The sequence below is a fragment of the Felis catus genome, chromosome A3 (genome assembly GCF_018350175.1).
Source record: "Felis catus isolate Fca126 chromosome A3, F.catus_Fca126_mat1.0, whole genome shotgun sequence".
In the NCBI taxonomy this organism is placed as follows: domain Eukaryota; kingdom Metazoa; phylum Chordata; class Mammalia; order Carnivora; family Felidae; genus Felis; species Felis catus.
The window spans coordinates 109,554,097-109,565,906 of NC_058370.1; positions in this window are offsets into that span (position 1 = coordinate 109,554,097).

Genomic DNA, 11,810 nt, shown 5'->3' on the forward strand with positions numbered 1-11,810 from the left:
AGTTCAGTCCCGTCTCAGAGTACTCCTCACAACAAAGGGTTACTGACAGCTGAGTAGACCGTACCCACAGCAGGCTGGTTCAGTGCACTGAAGGGGTGCAGAACTCCAGTTCCCTGCTTCCCCAGCAACATAGGCATGAGGGCACCATCTTGACTCAGCATTTGGAATTCTTCATGACCAGCCTGATTCACTTCCATGCGTCCAGTGAAGGTGGCTACCAGTCTGGCTGGCCAGGCTCCTTCTCATGAAAGCCCTTCTGATTCCCTCACTCAGCCCCCCCAGCACATGGTATTAGGTTGCCCCACGGAGGTGGGAATAGAAAAGGTTCTGGAGTCAGTCCCCGCACAGGCATGAGCAATGGAGGAATAATGCCTATGGGAAATGCAGAGCTGCAAAAGGCAAAGCTCTATTTGAGAACCACTGCTGGTTTCTTCTCTGGTTCCTCTGGCAGCTCCCGGGGATGCTGGTGGCACAGAGATTCACGGTCGTTTTCAAGGGGGGTGACCTTCCGCATACTGGGCTTAGGTGACTTTGTATCCTCAATCACCTGAGCCACAATGATCAGCTTGTGGCTTTCAGTTTACCACACAGTTACACCTCAGGGTGAACTAGTTATGCATAAGAACTTATTGCCTTGTCTGCAACCCCACAGACCCAGGACCATACCTTCCTCCACTTGTGTCTCAGTGCTGGGCTAGCCCTTGGGTCCCGTTAGCTTTTGAACTCGAGGTAATTATGCCAGCAGTCCATAACTGACTTAGAAATCTGTGTTCTTATCACCACATAGCAGCAGTAGAAACAAATTTCTCTATAAATGACCCTTGGGAATCAAGTAGTCAGCTAAGCCAGAGAAGCAGTTCTGCTAGGGTGAGAAGTATACTGGTACCCCCTTATGAGCCGGGAAAATGTTCTAAAATTCTCAGGGAATGACTGAAATTGGGGATGGAACCGAACCCTACATATGCTATGCTTTTTCCTATACGTACATACCTATAAGAAAGTTGAATGTATAGCTTAGGCACAGTAAGAGGTTAACAATAATAACAAATAATAAAATTGAAGAATTGTAATAATATACTATAATAAAGGTTATGCGAATGTGATCTCTCTCTCAAAATATCTTTCTATACTATACTCACCCTCTTCTTGCGATGGTATAAGATGATGACATACCCACATGATAAGAAGTGAGGTGAATGCTATAGCCACTGCGATGTAGCCTTAGGCTGCTATTGACCCTTTGACAATAAGTCAGAAAGGGGATCACCTGCTTCAGGCTGCACTTGACCATGGGTAACGGAAGCTGGAAATCCAAATCCCGATTAAGCAAGGGGGATTACTGAAAAGAATACATGTGTCTACAAAGTATGTGTCAGGAATATATTGTGAGGAACATGTTTGTTGGGAACATATATGTCAGAAGAGCATATGGAAGGAAGCATATATGTCATCGAGGAGGGCCTCACCAGTTCGAAGCAAGTTACGTCATGCTTCTGGCTAGGGTGTTTGCTACGTGGAATTGGTCTTTCCTAGACACTCTGGTTACCCAGTTAAGGTTGCCAAGAACTAGGTTGGCCATGGAAACCTTCCCCAATTCAGAAAACTTTGTTCTTAAGAACAGGAGCTCAGCCTTGGGCAACTCACTGTCATCTTCGTGTCTTCGTTTTCTCATCTATAAAATATGGAAAATAACTCGTTCTTCTCTGAGGGTTATTGTGAGGATTGAATGTGATGATGTACATAGGATAGGGTTCAACACTGCACCTGTCGTGTGGTAATGGGTCTGACTTACTCTCATGGACATTTCTCCTGACTTAACACTTGAGACAGAATAGACACTCCAGCAAGTTTCAGGGGCACACAGAAGGTTGAAATGAGTCTCCCTGTGGGTTCCCAGAGTTCTCCCAGAGGACGAGAGCATCTGGAAGTCAGGGCTGCTCCAGTGGGATATTTGCATGTGGATAAAGACTGTTTGTCTGAATCTATGGGGCAGATATAAGGCATTAGTCTGGTTTCAAGAAACTTCTTTATAAGGATATTCATACTGTACCCAGAGCAATGTCTTTCCTTGCCCTTGTGAATGGAGATTACTTTATTAACACTGAGAATCCACAAGACCAATCGTATATGAAGTTTGTATTTGTATTTTTTGTACTTTGCACTTCGCTTCTGACAGTAAAACATGCCTCCACTGCAGCAATAACTTCCTGAGATATTACTACAAGACATCCATACACCCCGTTCCACATGCACATACACACGCACACACACACATGTGCACACCTGAACCTGCTGTACAATAATTGAGATAATCTCCAGAGAAAGGGCACGGATCTGAGACTTTAGGACAGGACTGCTCCCTTCACTTGATGCAGCTTAAACGTTTTATGCGTTCTCCTTACCTTCTCCCCAAAGTGCTATGCGATCTATCTATGACTGTATTTTTTGAATGACTTACCATGTCACTCAAATCTCAGCCACAAATGGAAATCGCTGCCCTCAGTGATACCCTCAGATCTCATTCATGTCAATCTTGTTGGTCTTTCTTTAGCACGAGTTTTTGGTGGTAGGGGGGCTCATCTTTATTATGTTCATGACAGCTAGTCACTTTCTGTGCTCTGTGCCAGCTTGGTTTACAGTAGACTTCCTCTGGTAGCCCATCTGGAAGTGAATTCAGTCTCCGGTATGTGGGTGAGTGTGTGGACGTGTAACCCCATTTCCTTTTATTAACCTAGGGACCATTTCTCACCTTGTTCTCTAGATTTGCAGCCAAACTGAGTACAGGGCTCCTCTTGATCTTTGTGGCCTGGAGTTGGGTTGCTCTTGGTGAAATGAAACATACTCAGATTTGTCCCATGGAGCGTGGAGCAAGCAAAGAAATGAGCCATAAATTCAGGTGTACCCAAGCAGAGGCTACAGCTAGATTTTGTTCTTTCTTTGAGTCCAGGCCAAGCACTGCAGTTGGGCTTAAATTGGTCGTACAGGGCAGATTTTTGGAGCTTGTCCTGTGACACATAATTTCCGTTATTCATCCTACTCACGTGAGTTTTACTAACAACTACCCCTACACAATGGTGCAGTGGTAGTTGTTAGTAGCAACTCAGCTTACCTGGGATATTTCCTTGAGGCCAGGTAACTTTGAGATGGGAGAAGATATGGAAAGGAAGGGGTTTTCTACTCTAACATCACTGGGCACATCTGTGAAAGGGGGAAAAGAAATGTCCTTACACTTTATTCACCTTTGCAGGTGCCGTTACTCTTGTGTGCTCCATATGGTTTTATGTTTAAAAGTCAATGGAAATCGGCAACTTTGGGGAGGGACTGGAGCTGTGTTTCTGCTGTTTCTGTTAGGCAAACACAACTGAACGATTCCTACCTCTCCTGTCGGAGTACTGGACTTGGTACCCTTATTAATGTTCACTGGGGCGAATCATTATGTTTCAGGGTTGGGATTTCACCTGATAGCATATCTATACGTATGCAGAGTGAGTGTATTTCTCACCTAGAAAGAGAGGAACAGCCATGCCAACCCATCAGGCTGTGGGCCCTTGGACCTTCTGATTAATTTCCGAAGAGATTAAATTCCATAAAACTTGTTAACCTCAGAATTTCACACGTTGAAAAGAGCAGAGCCTACAGAGGTCGCTCATTTTAAATATTTTTCTTCTAATTATTTTTTCAATGATATAAAAAGACGGCTGGCTGATTGTTTGTTGTTTTTTAGTGAAACTTCTGTGAGGAGAGTCAAGGTAGAATTTCCTCTCTGTATTTTGTTTGCTTCCTTTCTTCCCACTCCTCTTTGCTCATCTTGCCAAAACTAACGTTTCTCTATGGCTTTGGTATGCTTTATCCTCTAGCAGGACTTTTGATCTTTAAAGATTTAAAGTTTGGAATAAGCATTGGTGGCCTTGAGTTTGAAGAAAAGAAAAAAAAACCTTAATTTTCTTAATGTCTTCCTCTTTTAAACTTGTCATTGCTCAGTAATGTGGCTTCCCTTGTGTAAGATCCAACTAATCAATTCAAAACAGTGTTGGGCAATCATCGGGTGAATTTAAAAAAGTATATCTAGGCTGAAATAAGCTTTTGAGAAATCATGAATTCGCCATATATGACTCTCAGACCTCTGCTTAGCATTATTCATGGAGACGTGGCTCGGAATGTAAATAGAGCCCTGAAGCAAGGACAGACTCTCATCCTTAATTCTAGTCGGTGTTAGTCTAGCAACTTCTTAAGGAACCACTGTAATCTTTCTTTTTTCCCAATCAGTTGTTTATCCTCCTTTAGAGAAAAAGGAGGTCTAATTGCCTGATTATTATGCAGCATTTTAAGCACAAAACCAGTAAGACCAGTGCCTGTGGCTGATCTCCGTGTGGCCAACACCTGTGTTCTGTCCTCCCACCTGGGCTCGTCCTGGAAACCACCCTGCAAGTTAGACCACTGATCATGAGAAGGGAGCTAAATGTGTGGATAAATGGAGCAAATTCTTTCCACTTCTGTGAACCTACCATCAGGGAAAATCAGGCTGTTTGAAAGTCTTTACCAGGGCTATGCTGAGTGTGTAATAAGAATCGTAAAAAACAAAAACAAAAACAAAAACAAAAACAGGACCTATTTGACAATTTTGAAGAGTTAAATATTTTTTATGTAATATTTAAAAACTTTATTTATTTATTTCGGGGGGGGGAAGGGGGAGGGGCAGAGAGAGAGAGAGAATCCAAGCAGGCTCCGTGCTCTCAGCACAGAGCCCAGTGCAGGGCTAGAACTCAGAAACTGTGAGATCATGATCTGAACTGAAACCAAGAGTCAGACACCTAAACGACTGGACCACCCAGGCACCCCTGAGTTAGGTCATTTTTTAAAAGACAAAAGGTCATTTACTTTTGCTGAAGTTGCAAGGCCTTCAGTTCCTGAAATCCTAGAATTCCCGTATTCTGATCCAACTGGTGTTTATCGGTCAGGGTTCTGAGCTGCCAACAACAGAATCCACTGCGGTTAGTTTCAGCAGGAAAGGGGTTTATTCAAGGATATCACAGGGGCACTGGGTGGCTCTGTCTGTTAAGCGTCCACTTCAGCTCAGGTCATGATCTCGCAATTCACAAGCTCAAGCCCCATGTGGGGCTCTGTGCTGACAGCTCAGAACCTGAAGCCTGTTTCAGATTCTGTCTGTGTCTCTCTCTGCCCCTCTCCCCCTTGCACTCTCTCAAAAATAAAACATAAAAAAAAAAAAAAAAGAGAGAGAGAATATCACAGAAACTCCAGGAGAGTCAGAGAGTAGGCTCTGTGACGTTTGAAAACAATGCCTGGTCACACCGCGGGACTTGTTGAACAAAACTGCCTTTGCCATCACTGCTTTGCACAAGTGACAAGATTGGGATGGATACCAGCAACACTGTCATTGCTGATCTGGAATCCAGATGCCTCTATCATAATTCCAGTTTCTCTCTATGTAGCCCATCCCTCCAAATGCAAGACTCTCGTGGGTGCATCTGACAGGTGAGATCTAGGTGACCCTAGCTACAGGTACACGAGATTTCTAACTTCTATTTTGGGAAAATGCAACTTATAATGTGAGATATTACCCAAAGTAAAGAGGACGTCATTGAAATGAAAACCTTTTGTCCTTCAAACAACCATCGAGAAAGTGAAAAAACAACCTGCAGTGTGGAAGAAAAGTTTTACAAGTCACATATCAGATAAAAGTGGGAAAGGATCAGAATAGACATTTCTCCAAAGAGGGTGTACAAATGGCCAATATGCAGTGATAATATTCTCATCATCATTAGCCATCAAGGAAATGAAAATCAAAACCGCCAAGAGATATTACTATGCACCCACTAGGATAACTATAATAAAAAAATTCGGATGATAACAAGTGTTGGTGAGGACGTGGAGAAAATGGAACCCTCACACATTGCTTTTGGAAATGTAACCCGTTGCACCCACTTTGGAAAACAATCAGGCAGTTCTGCAAAAAGCTAAGCACAGAGTTACCATATGGCTCAGGAATTTTACTTGTAGGGATGCAGTCAAGAGAACTGAATACATAAGTGCACATAAAACCTTTTACGTGAATGATCATAGCAGCGTCTTTCAAAATAACCCCCAAATAGAAACAATCCAAATGCCCATCAGCCAATGGGGTGGATTAAAAAGTGTGGTATTTCAATGGGCTATTTTTTGGCCATAAAAAGGAATGAAGTACAGATACATAGATGAACCCTGAAAACGTGGTGCTAGGTGAAGGCAGCCCGTAGCACGGGATCATATATTGTGTGATTCTATTGATGCGAAACGTCCCTGAGCTAGGTTTCTAGGGCTGCCATAACAAAGTACCACAGATCAGTGGCTTAAGCAGCAGAAATTTATTTTTGCTCACAGTTCTGGAAGCTAGAAGTCCAAGATCAAGGTACCAGCAAGGTTGGTTTCATCCTGAGGCCTCCCTCTTTGGGTTTGCAGATGGCTCTCTTCTCCCTAAGTTCACGTGACCTTCCATTTGTACCTGTGTCCTTATTCTGTTTTGTTTTTTTTTTTCAACGTTTATTTATTTTGGGGACAGAGAGAGACAGAGCATGAACAGGGGAGGGGCAGAGAGAGAGGGAGACACAGAATGGGAAACAGGCTCCAGGCTCTGAGCCATCAGCCCAGAGCCCGACGCGGGGCTCGAACTCACGGACTGCAAGATCATGACCTGGCTGAAGTCGGACGCTTAACCGACTGCGCCACCCAGGCGCCCCCTTATTCTGTTTTGAGGATACTGGTCATATTGCAACAGAGCCCACCCTAGCGACCTCATTTTAACTGAATTACCTTGAACTGAATTAAAGGACTATCTCCAAATACATTCACATTCAGAGACACTGGGAGTTAGGACTTCAACACACAGATTTCTGGGAGGCCTGACAATCCATAATAGGCAAATCTATTATGGAGACAGAAAATGAATAGATTAATGGCTTTGGCTGGAGGGTGGTGGGAGATTTGGGGGGCAGCAAAGTTTCTTTTGGGGACGAAAAAGATGTTTTTGAATTGATTGTGGTAATGTTTGCAAAATTCTGTGAGTATACTAAAAGCCACAGAATTGTATACTTTAAGTGAGTGAATTTTATGATTTGTGAGTTAGATCTCAATAAGCCTATTATGAAAAAAAGGAAAAAAAAAAGATAAGGAGAGGGTTCAGAGATATTAGGTGGCCACAAATGAAGAATGCCTATTATGGGATGTCAATGCTACTCTCAGCTGAGAAATTAAGAACACGCCAAGAAATAACAAGTCATAGTCTCCACAGATTAGGCTGAAGTGTTCTCTCTCTCCTCAGCCTCAGACTCAATGGACTTAACATGCCCAACAGGAGCACAGCATTCCTGCTCTTTTTCCATGATGCTAATGTCCTTCTGGAGTCTTTGGGAACAAGAGTGACCTGGCTGTGACTGCTGTCATCCCCCCCCCCCCCCAGTGTTTCTGGTGAATGTGGCTTTCCTGGTGAGAGCCCCTTTCTTTGGCCAAAGCTCTGAGCACTTCCCTGAGAATCTATATTTTGGAGAGGATAATCTTCTCAGGGATACAGTTTTTTCAATCCTGGAATATTTTTATTTCCCAGCTGAGTGTTTCTCAAAAGTGTTTAATTTAGCCCCATAATTATATGGTCAATTAATCTTTGATGAAGGAGGAGTGAATACACAATGGGGAAAAGACAGTCTCTTCAACAAAGGGTGTTGGGAAAACTGGACAGCTATATGCAAAAGAATGAAACTGGACCACCTTCTTTCACCATACACAAAAATAAACTTAAATGGATTAAAGACCTAATGTGAGACCTGAGACCCTAAAAATCCTTGAGGACAGCACAGGTAGTAATTTCACTGACATCACCTGTAGCAACATTTTCTAAATATGTCTCCACAGGTATGGGAAATAAAAGCAAAAATAAACTATTGAGACTACATCAAAATAAAAAGTTTCTGCGCAGCGAAGGAAACACTCAGCGAAACTAAAAGACAACCTATTTAATGGGAGAAGATATTTTCAAATGACATATCCAATAAAGGGTTAGTATCCAAAATATACAAAGAACTGTTACAACGCAATACCCAAAAAAAGAAATAATCTGATTTAAAAATGGGCAGAAGACATGAACAGACATTTTTCCAAAGAAGACATACAAATGGCTAACAGATGTATAAGATGCTCAACATCTTGCAAATCAAAACTACAATGGGATATTGCCTCATACTTGTCAGAATGGCTAGAATCAACAACACAGGCAACAACAGGTGGTGGCAAGGACGTGGAGAAAGGGGAACCCTCTTGCGCTGTCGTAGGAATGTAAACTGGTACAGCCACTCTGGAAAACAATATGGAGGTTCTTTGAAAAGTTAAAAATAGAAATGCCCTGTGATCCAGGAATCACAATATTGGGTATTTACCACAAAATAAAATAACACTAATATAGGAGGATACCTGCACCCTTATGTTTATAGCAACATTATTTACAATAACCATACTATGGAAGCAGCCCAAGTGTCCGCTGATAGATGAGTGAATAAAGAAGATGTGATGTATATATATACATAGATAGTGGAATACTATTCAGGCCTAAAAAGAATGAAATCCTTCCAGTTGCAACAGCATGGATAGAGCTAGAGAGCATACAGTGCTGAGTGAAATAAGTTAGTCAGAGCAAAACAAATACCATATGGTCTCAGTCATATGTAGGATTTAAGAAACAAAACAAATGAGTAAAATAGAAAGAGAAAGAGACATAAGCCAAGAAACACTCTTAACTACAGAGAGCAAACTGATGGTTACCAGAGGAGGTGAGGGGGTGGGGATGGTGGAGGAAATAGGGGTAGGGGATTAAAGAGTACACTTGTCGTGATGAAAAAAAATAAGAAGAAGGGTTTAGCTTAGAAAATTGTCTCTGTAAGATTCAATAGAACCTGCTCTGGTTACATATTTTGACTTTTTATCATGTTACCCCTTAATCCCTAGTTGACCCTTTTGCATCACAGAACTTTTTACTCTTCATCACTGTGACCTTACTCAGACTCTAGTCACTTGCTAATTGTGGCTTGTGGCATTTACTTTTTCTCTCTATGAATTTATTTGAAGTTTTAGTGACTGATTATGGACTTAGGGTTTAATTGTTCTGTATCTGCAGTGCACTTAAGCCTGAGAAAGAACCCCTCAGTCTTTAAAAAGAAAAATAAAGCTGCTTAAAAACAGACTGTGTTCTGTTCATTGAACGCCCCTTAATCCAAACTATGAAAGATGAGTTGATGTGCCTTCTTGTCAGCTTGCCATTAACGACCATTCCAACTTGATTTGCTCAGCTGAATGGAGGAGAAGGAGCAGGAAGGAGTGACTGGGTGGCCGAATACTCTCAATTCAGCTGAAAATTGCATCGGAATTTCTCAGTCCATTTTCTAATCTAAACACTTCCCTACCCATGCCCTATGGAGGGAGGTGCTCTCTGTGAATGAAGAAGCATAGGTCTATGAGAAATATGTGAATGATGAATAAATGTAAATAAAGAAACTGGGGAGGCAGGGATTGATAGCTAAGGATGGCTGGGGAAGGAAGGAGGAGCAGCAAAGAATTAGCAAGTAATTCTTCACTCAACAAACAGGAACGGGGGCGCCTGGGTGGCTCAGTTGGTTGGGTGTCTGGCTCTTGATTTCAGCTCAGGTCATAACCTCAAGGTTTGTGAGTTTGAGCCCTATGTTGAGCTCTGCACTGACAGCAGGGAGCCTGCTTGGGATTCTCTCTCCCCCCCCGCCCCCACCCTTCTTACTCTTGCATTCTTTCTCTCTCAAAAAACAAACAAAAAACCCCAAACAAACAAGAAACAAACAAACAAACAGGAACTGAATTTCTGGGCACTGTGCTATGCATTGAGGGGGAGAAAAGACAAAATCCTGTCTCCAAGAGGCTTTGTTTACAGTCTGGAAGGGAGAGCAGACATGCTAATCAATAGGACACTGAAATGTTATTGTTGCTGTAATGAAGTCTGTAAAGGAGAGAGTACTTGGGGGGGTGCATGGGTGGCTCAGTCGGTTAGGCGTCAGAATTCGGCTCAGGTCATGATCTCACAGCTCGTGAGTTCTGGCCCCACATCGGGCCCTGTGCTGACAGCTCGGAGCCTGGAGCCTGCTTTGGATTCTGTGTCTCGTCTTTCTCTGCCCTTCTCCTGCTTATGCTCTGACTCTCCCTCTGTCAAAAATAAATAAACATTAAAAAAAAAATTTTTTTTTTTTAAAAGGAGAGACTACTTGGTGATAGGTGGAAAGTGGAAGAATTGATGAAAGTCTCTTAGAATGTTCTGGAGATGAGTCTTCAAGGACTTACGGGGCAGGGGAAGAGAAGTGAGGAGAAGTGGAAGAGAGGCAAGGGCCCTTCAGGCAGAGTGAGCCATATGAGCAGAGTCACAAGATGCTTTCAACAGCCTGGAACACGAGGGCAGCTGTGAGTGGTTTGATTTGGCTTCAGTGTCAGCTGTAGAGCGGGTGGGGCAAGAAATAAAGCTGAGCAGATGGCCTGGGGCAGAGGAAATCGAGCAGAGCCAGACCGCACAGGACAGTTCTGCTACAACATACATAAATTGCTATCGAACTAAAAGGTTGCCAAACACCATTCAGAGATTGGCTCCTTTTGATTCACTTTGAAGCCAGCCAAATTATTCTAGAAAATGGAATCCAGAAATCCTTTTGAGTAGCAATGTGATGGAATTGGTCCACCTGAGCATCCTCAATGAATATCCAGATAAGCTTAAAATTGATGCAGAAAGGCAGAAAAGGAAGCAGACGGGCAGTATGATACCCAGTTACTATGTCAAAGGGAAGGGAAAGCCACCTTCCAGCACCCCAAGTGTAAGTCACAGATGGCCTGGCCCCCAGGGGGTTCAGGAGGAAGCAAATACAACCAGCAGAGATAAAGTGAAAGTGCCTGCAAATGCTTCTTGCAAAAGTTTGTTTGGTTGGTTGGTTGGTTGGTTGTTTTTAAGAGACAGAGAGTGACAGTAGGATCCGGGGAGAGAGAAAAATCTCAAGCAGGCTCCACACTCAGCGCGGAGCCACTGGTGGGGCTCAATCCCACAACCCTCATGACCTGAGCTAAAATCAAGAGTCGGATGCTCAACTGACTGAGCCACCTGGGTGCCCCCTTGTAAAAGTTTTTAATGACACTGCTTTCTGGATTTAGAGTTCCAGTCATGACAAGTTATCCACACTTCCATCTATTTATCCATCCATCCATCCATCCATCCATCCATCCAGGCTTTGAATCCCTATGTACTAAGTAATACAGACTCTGCTTCTGGCTTTTGGTTGGGAACACACACACACACACACACACACACACACGTCTTAGTTTGCAATGAATAAGTAAATGCCTACAATGAAAATCAAGCTTCTTTGTAAGTGCCAACAAAGTATTTTTATACCAGAAAAACATTTAATGATAAGGACATCACCACCTCTGCCAAGCATCCTGCTTATAAACATCCTTACTTCTTAATTAACCTCCCCATCCTCCAGTAAATAAAGCCTCCTTTCCTACCAGAGCCACCCACAGCAAGTTTTTGTTTGCTTGTTTCGGAGTAATTTGTAGTCACTATCTAGCTATTCTTTCCAAAATCCTTCCCCTAAATCTAAGTGATAAATGCCATTCAGTCCTCCTCTGATACACCCCAGTTCTAACTCAGATCACAGCCCTTCCCTCAAGGTCAGGAACCCCACATCTGGGTGTTTGCTAAAGCAACACTGCTTTGAGCCTCTGCCCATTCCAACCCCTTTCATCTGGGAGCAAAGTGATCT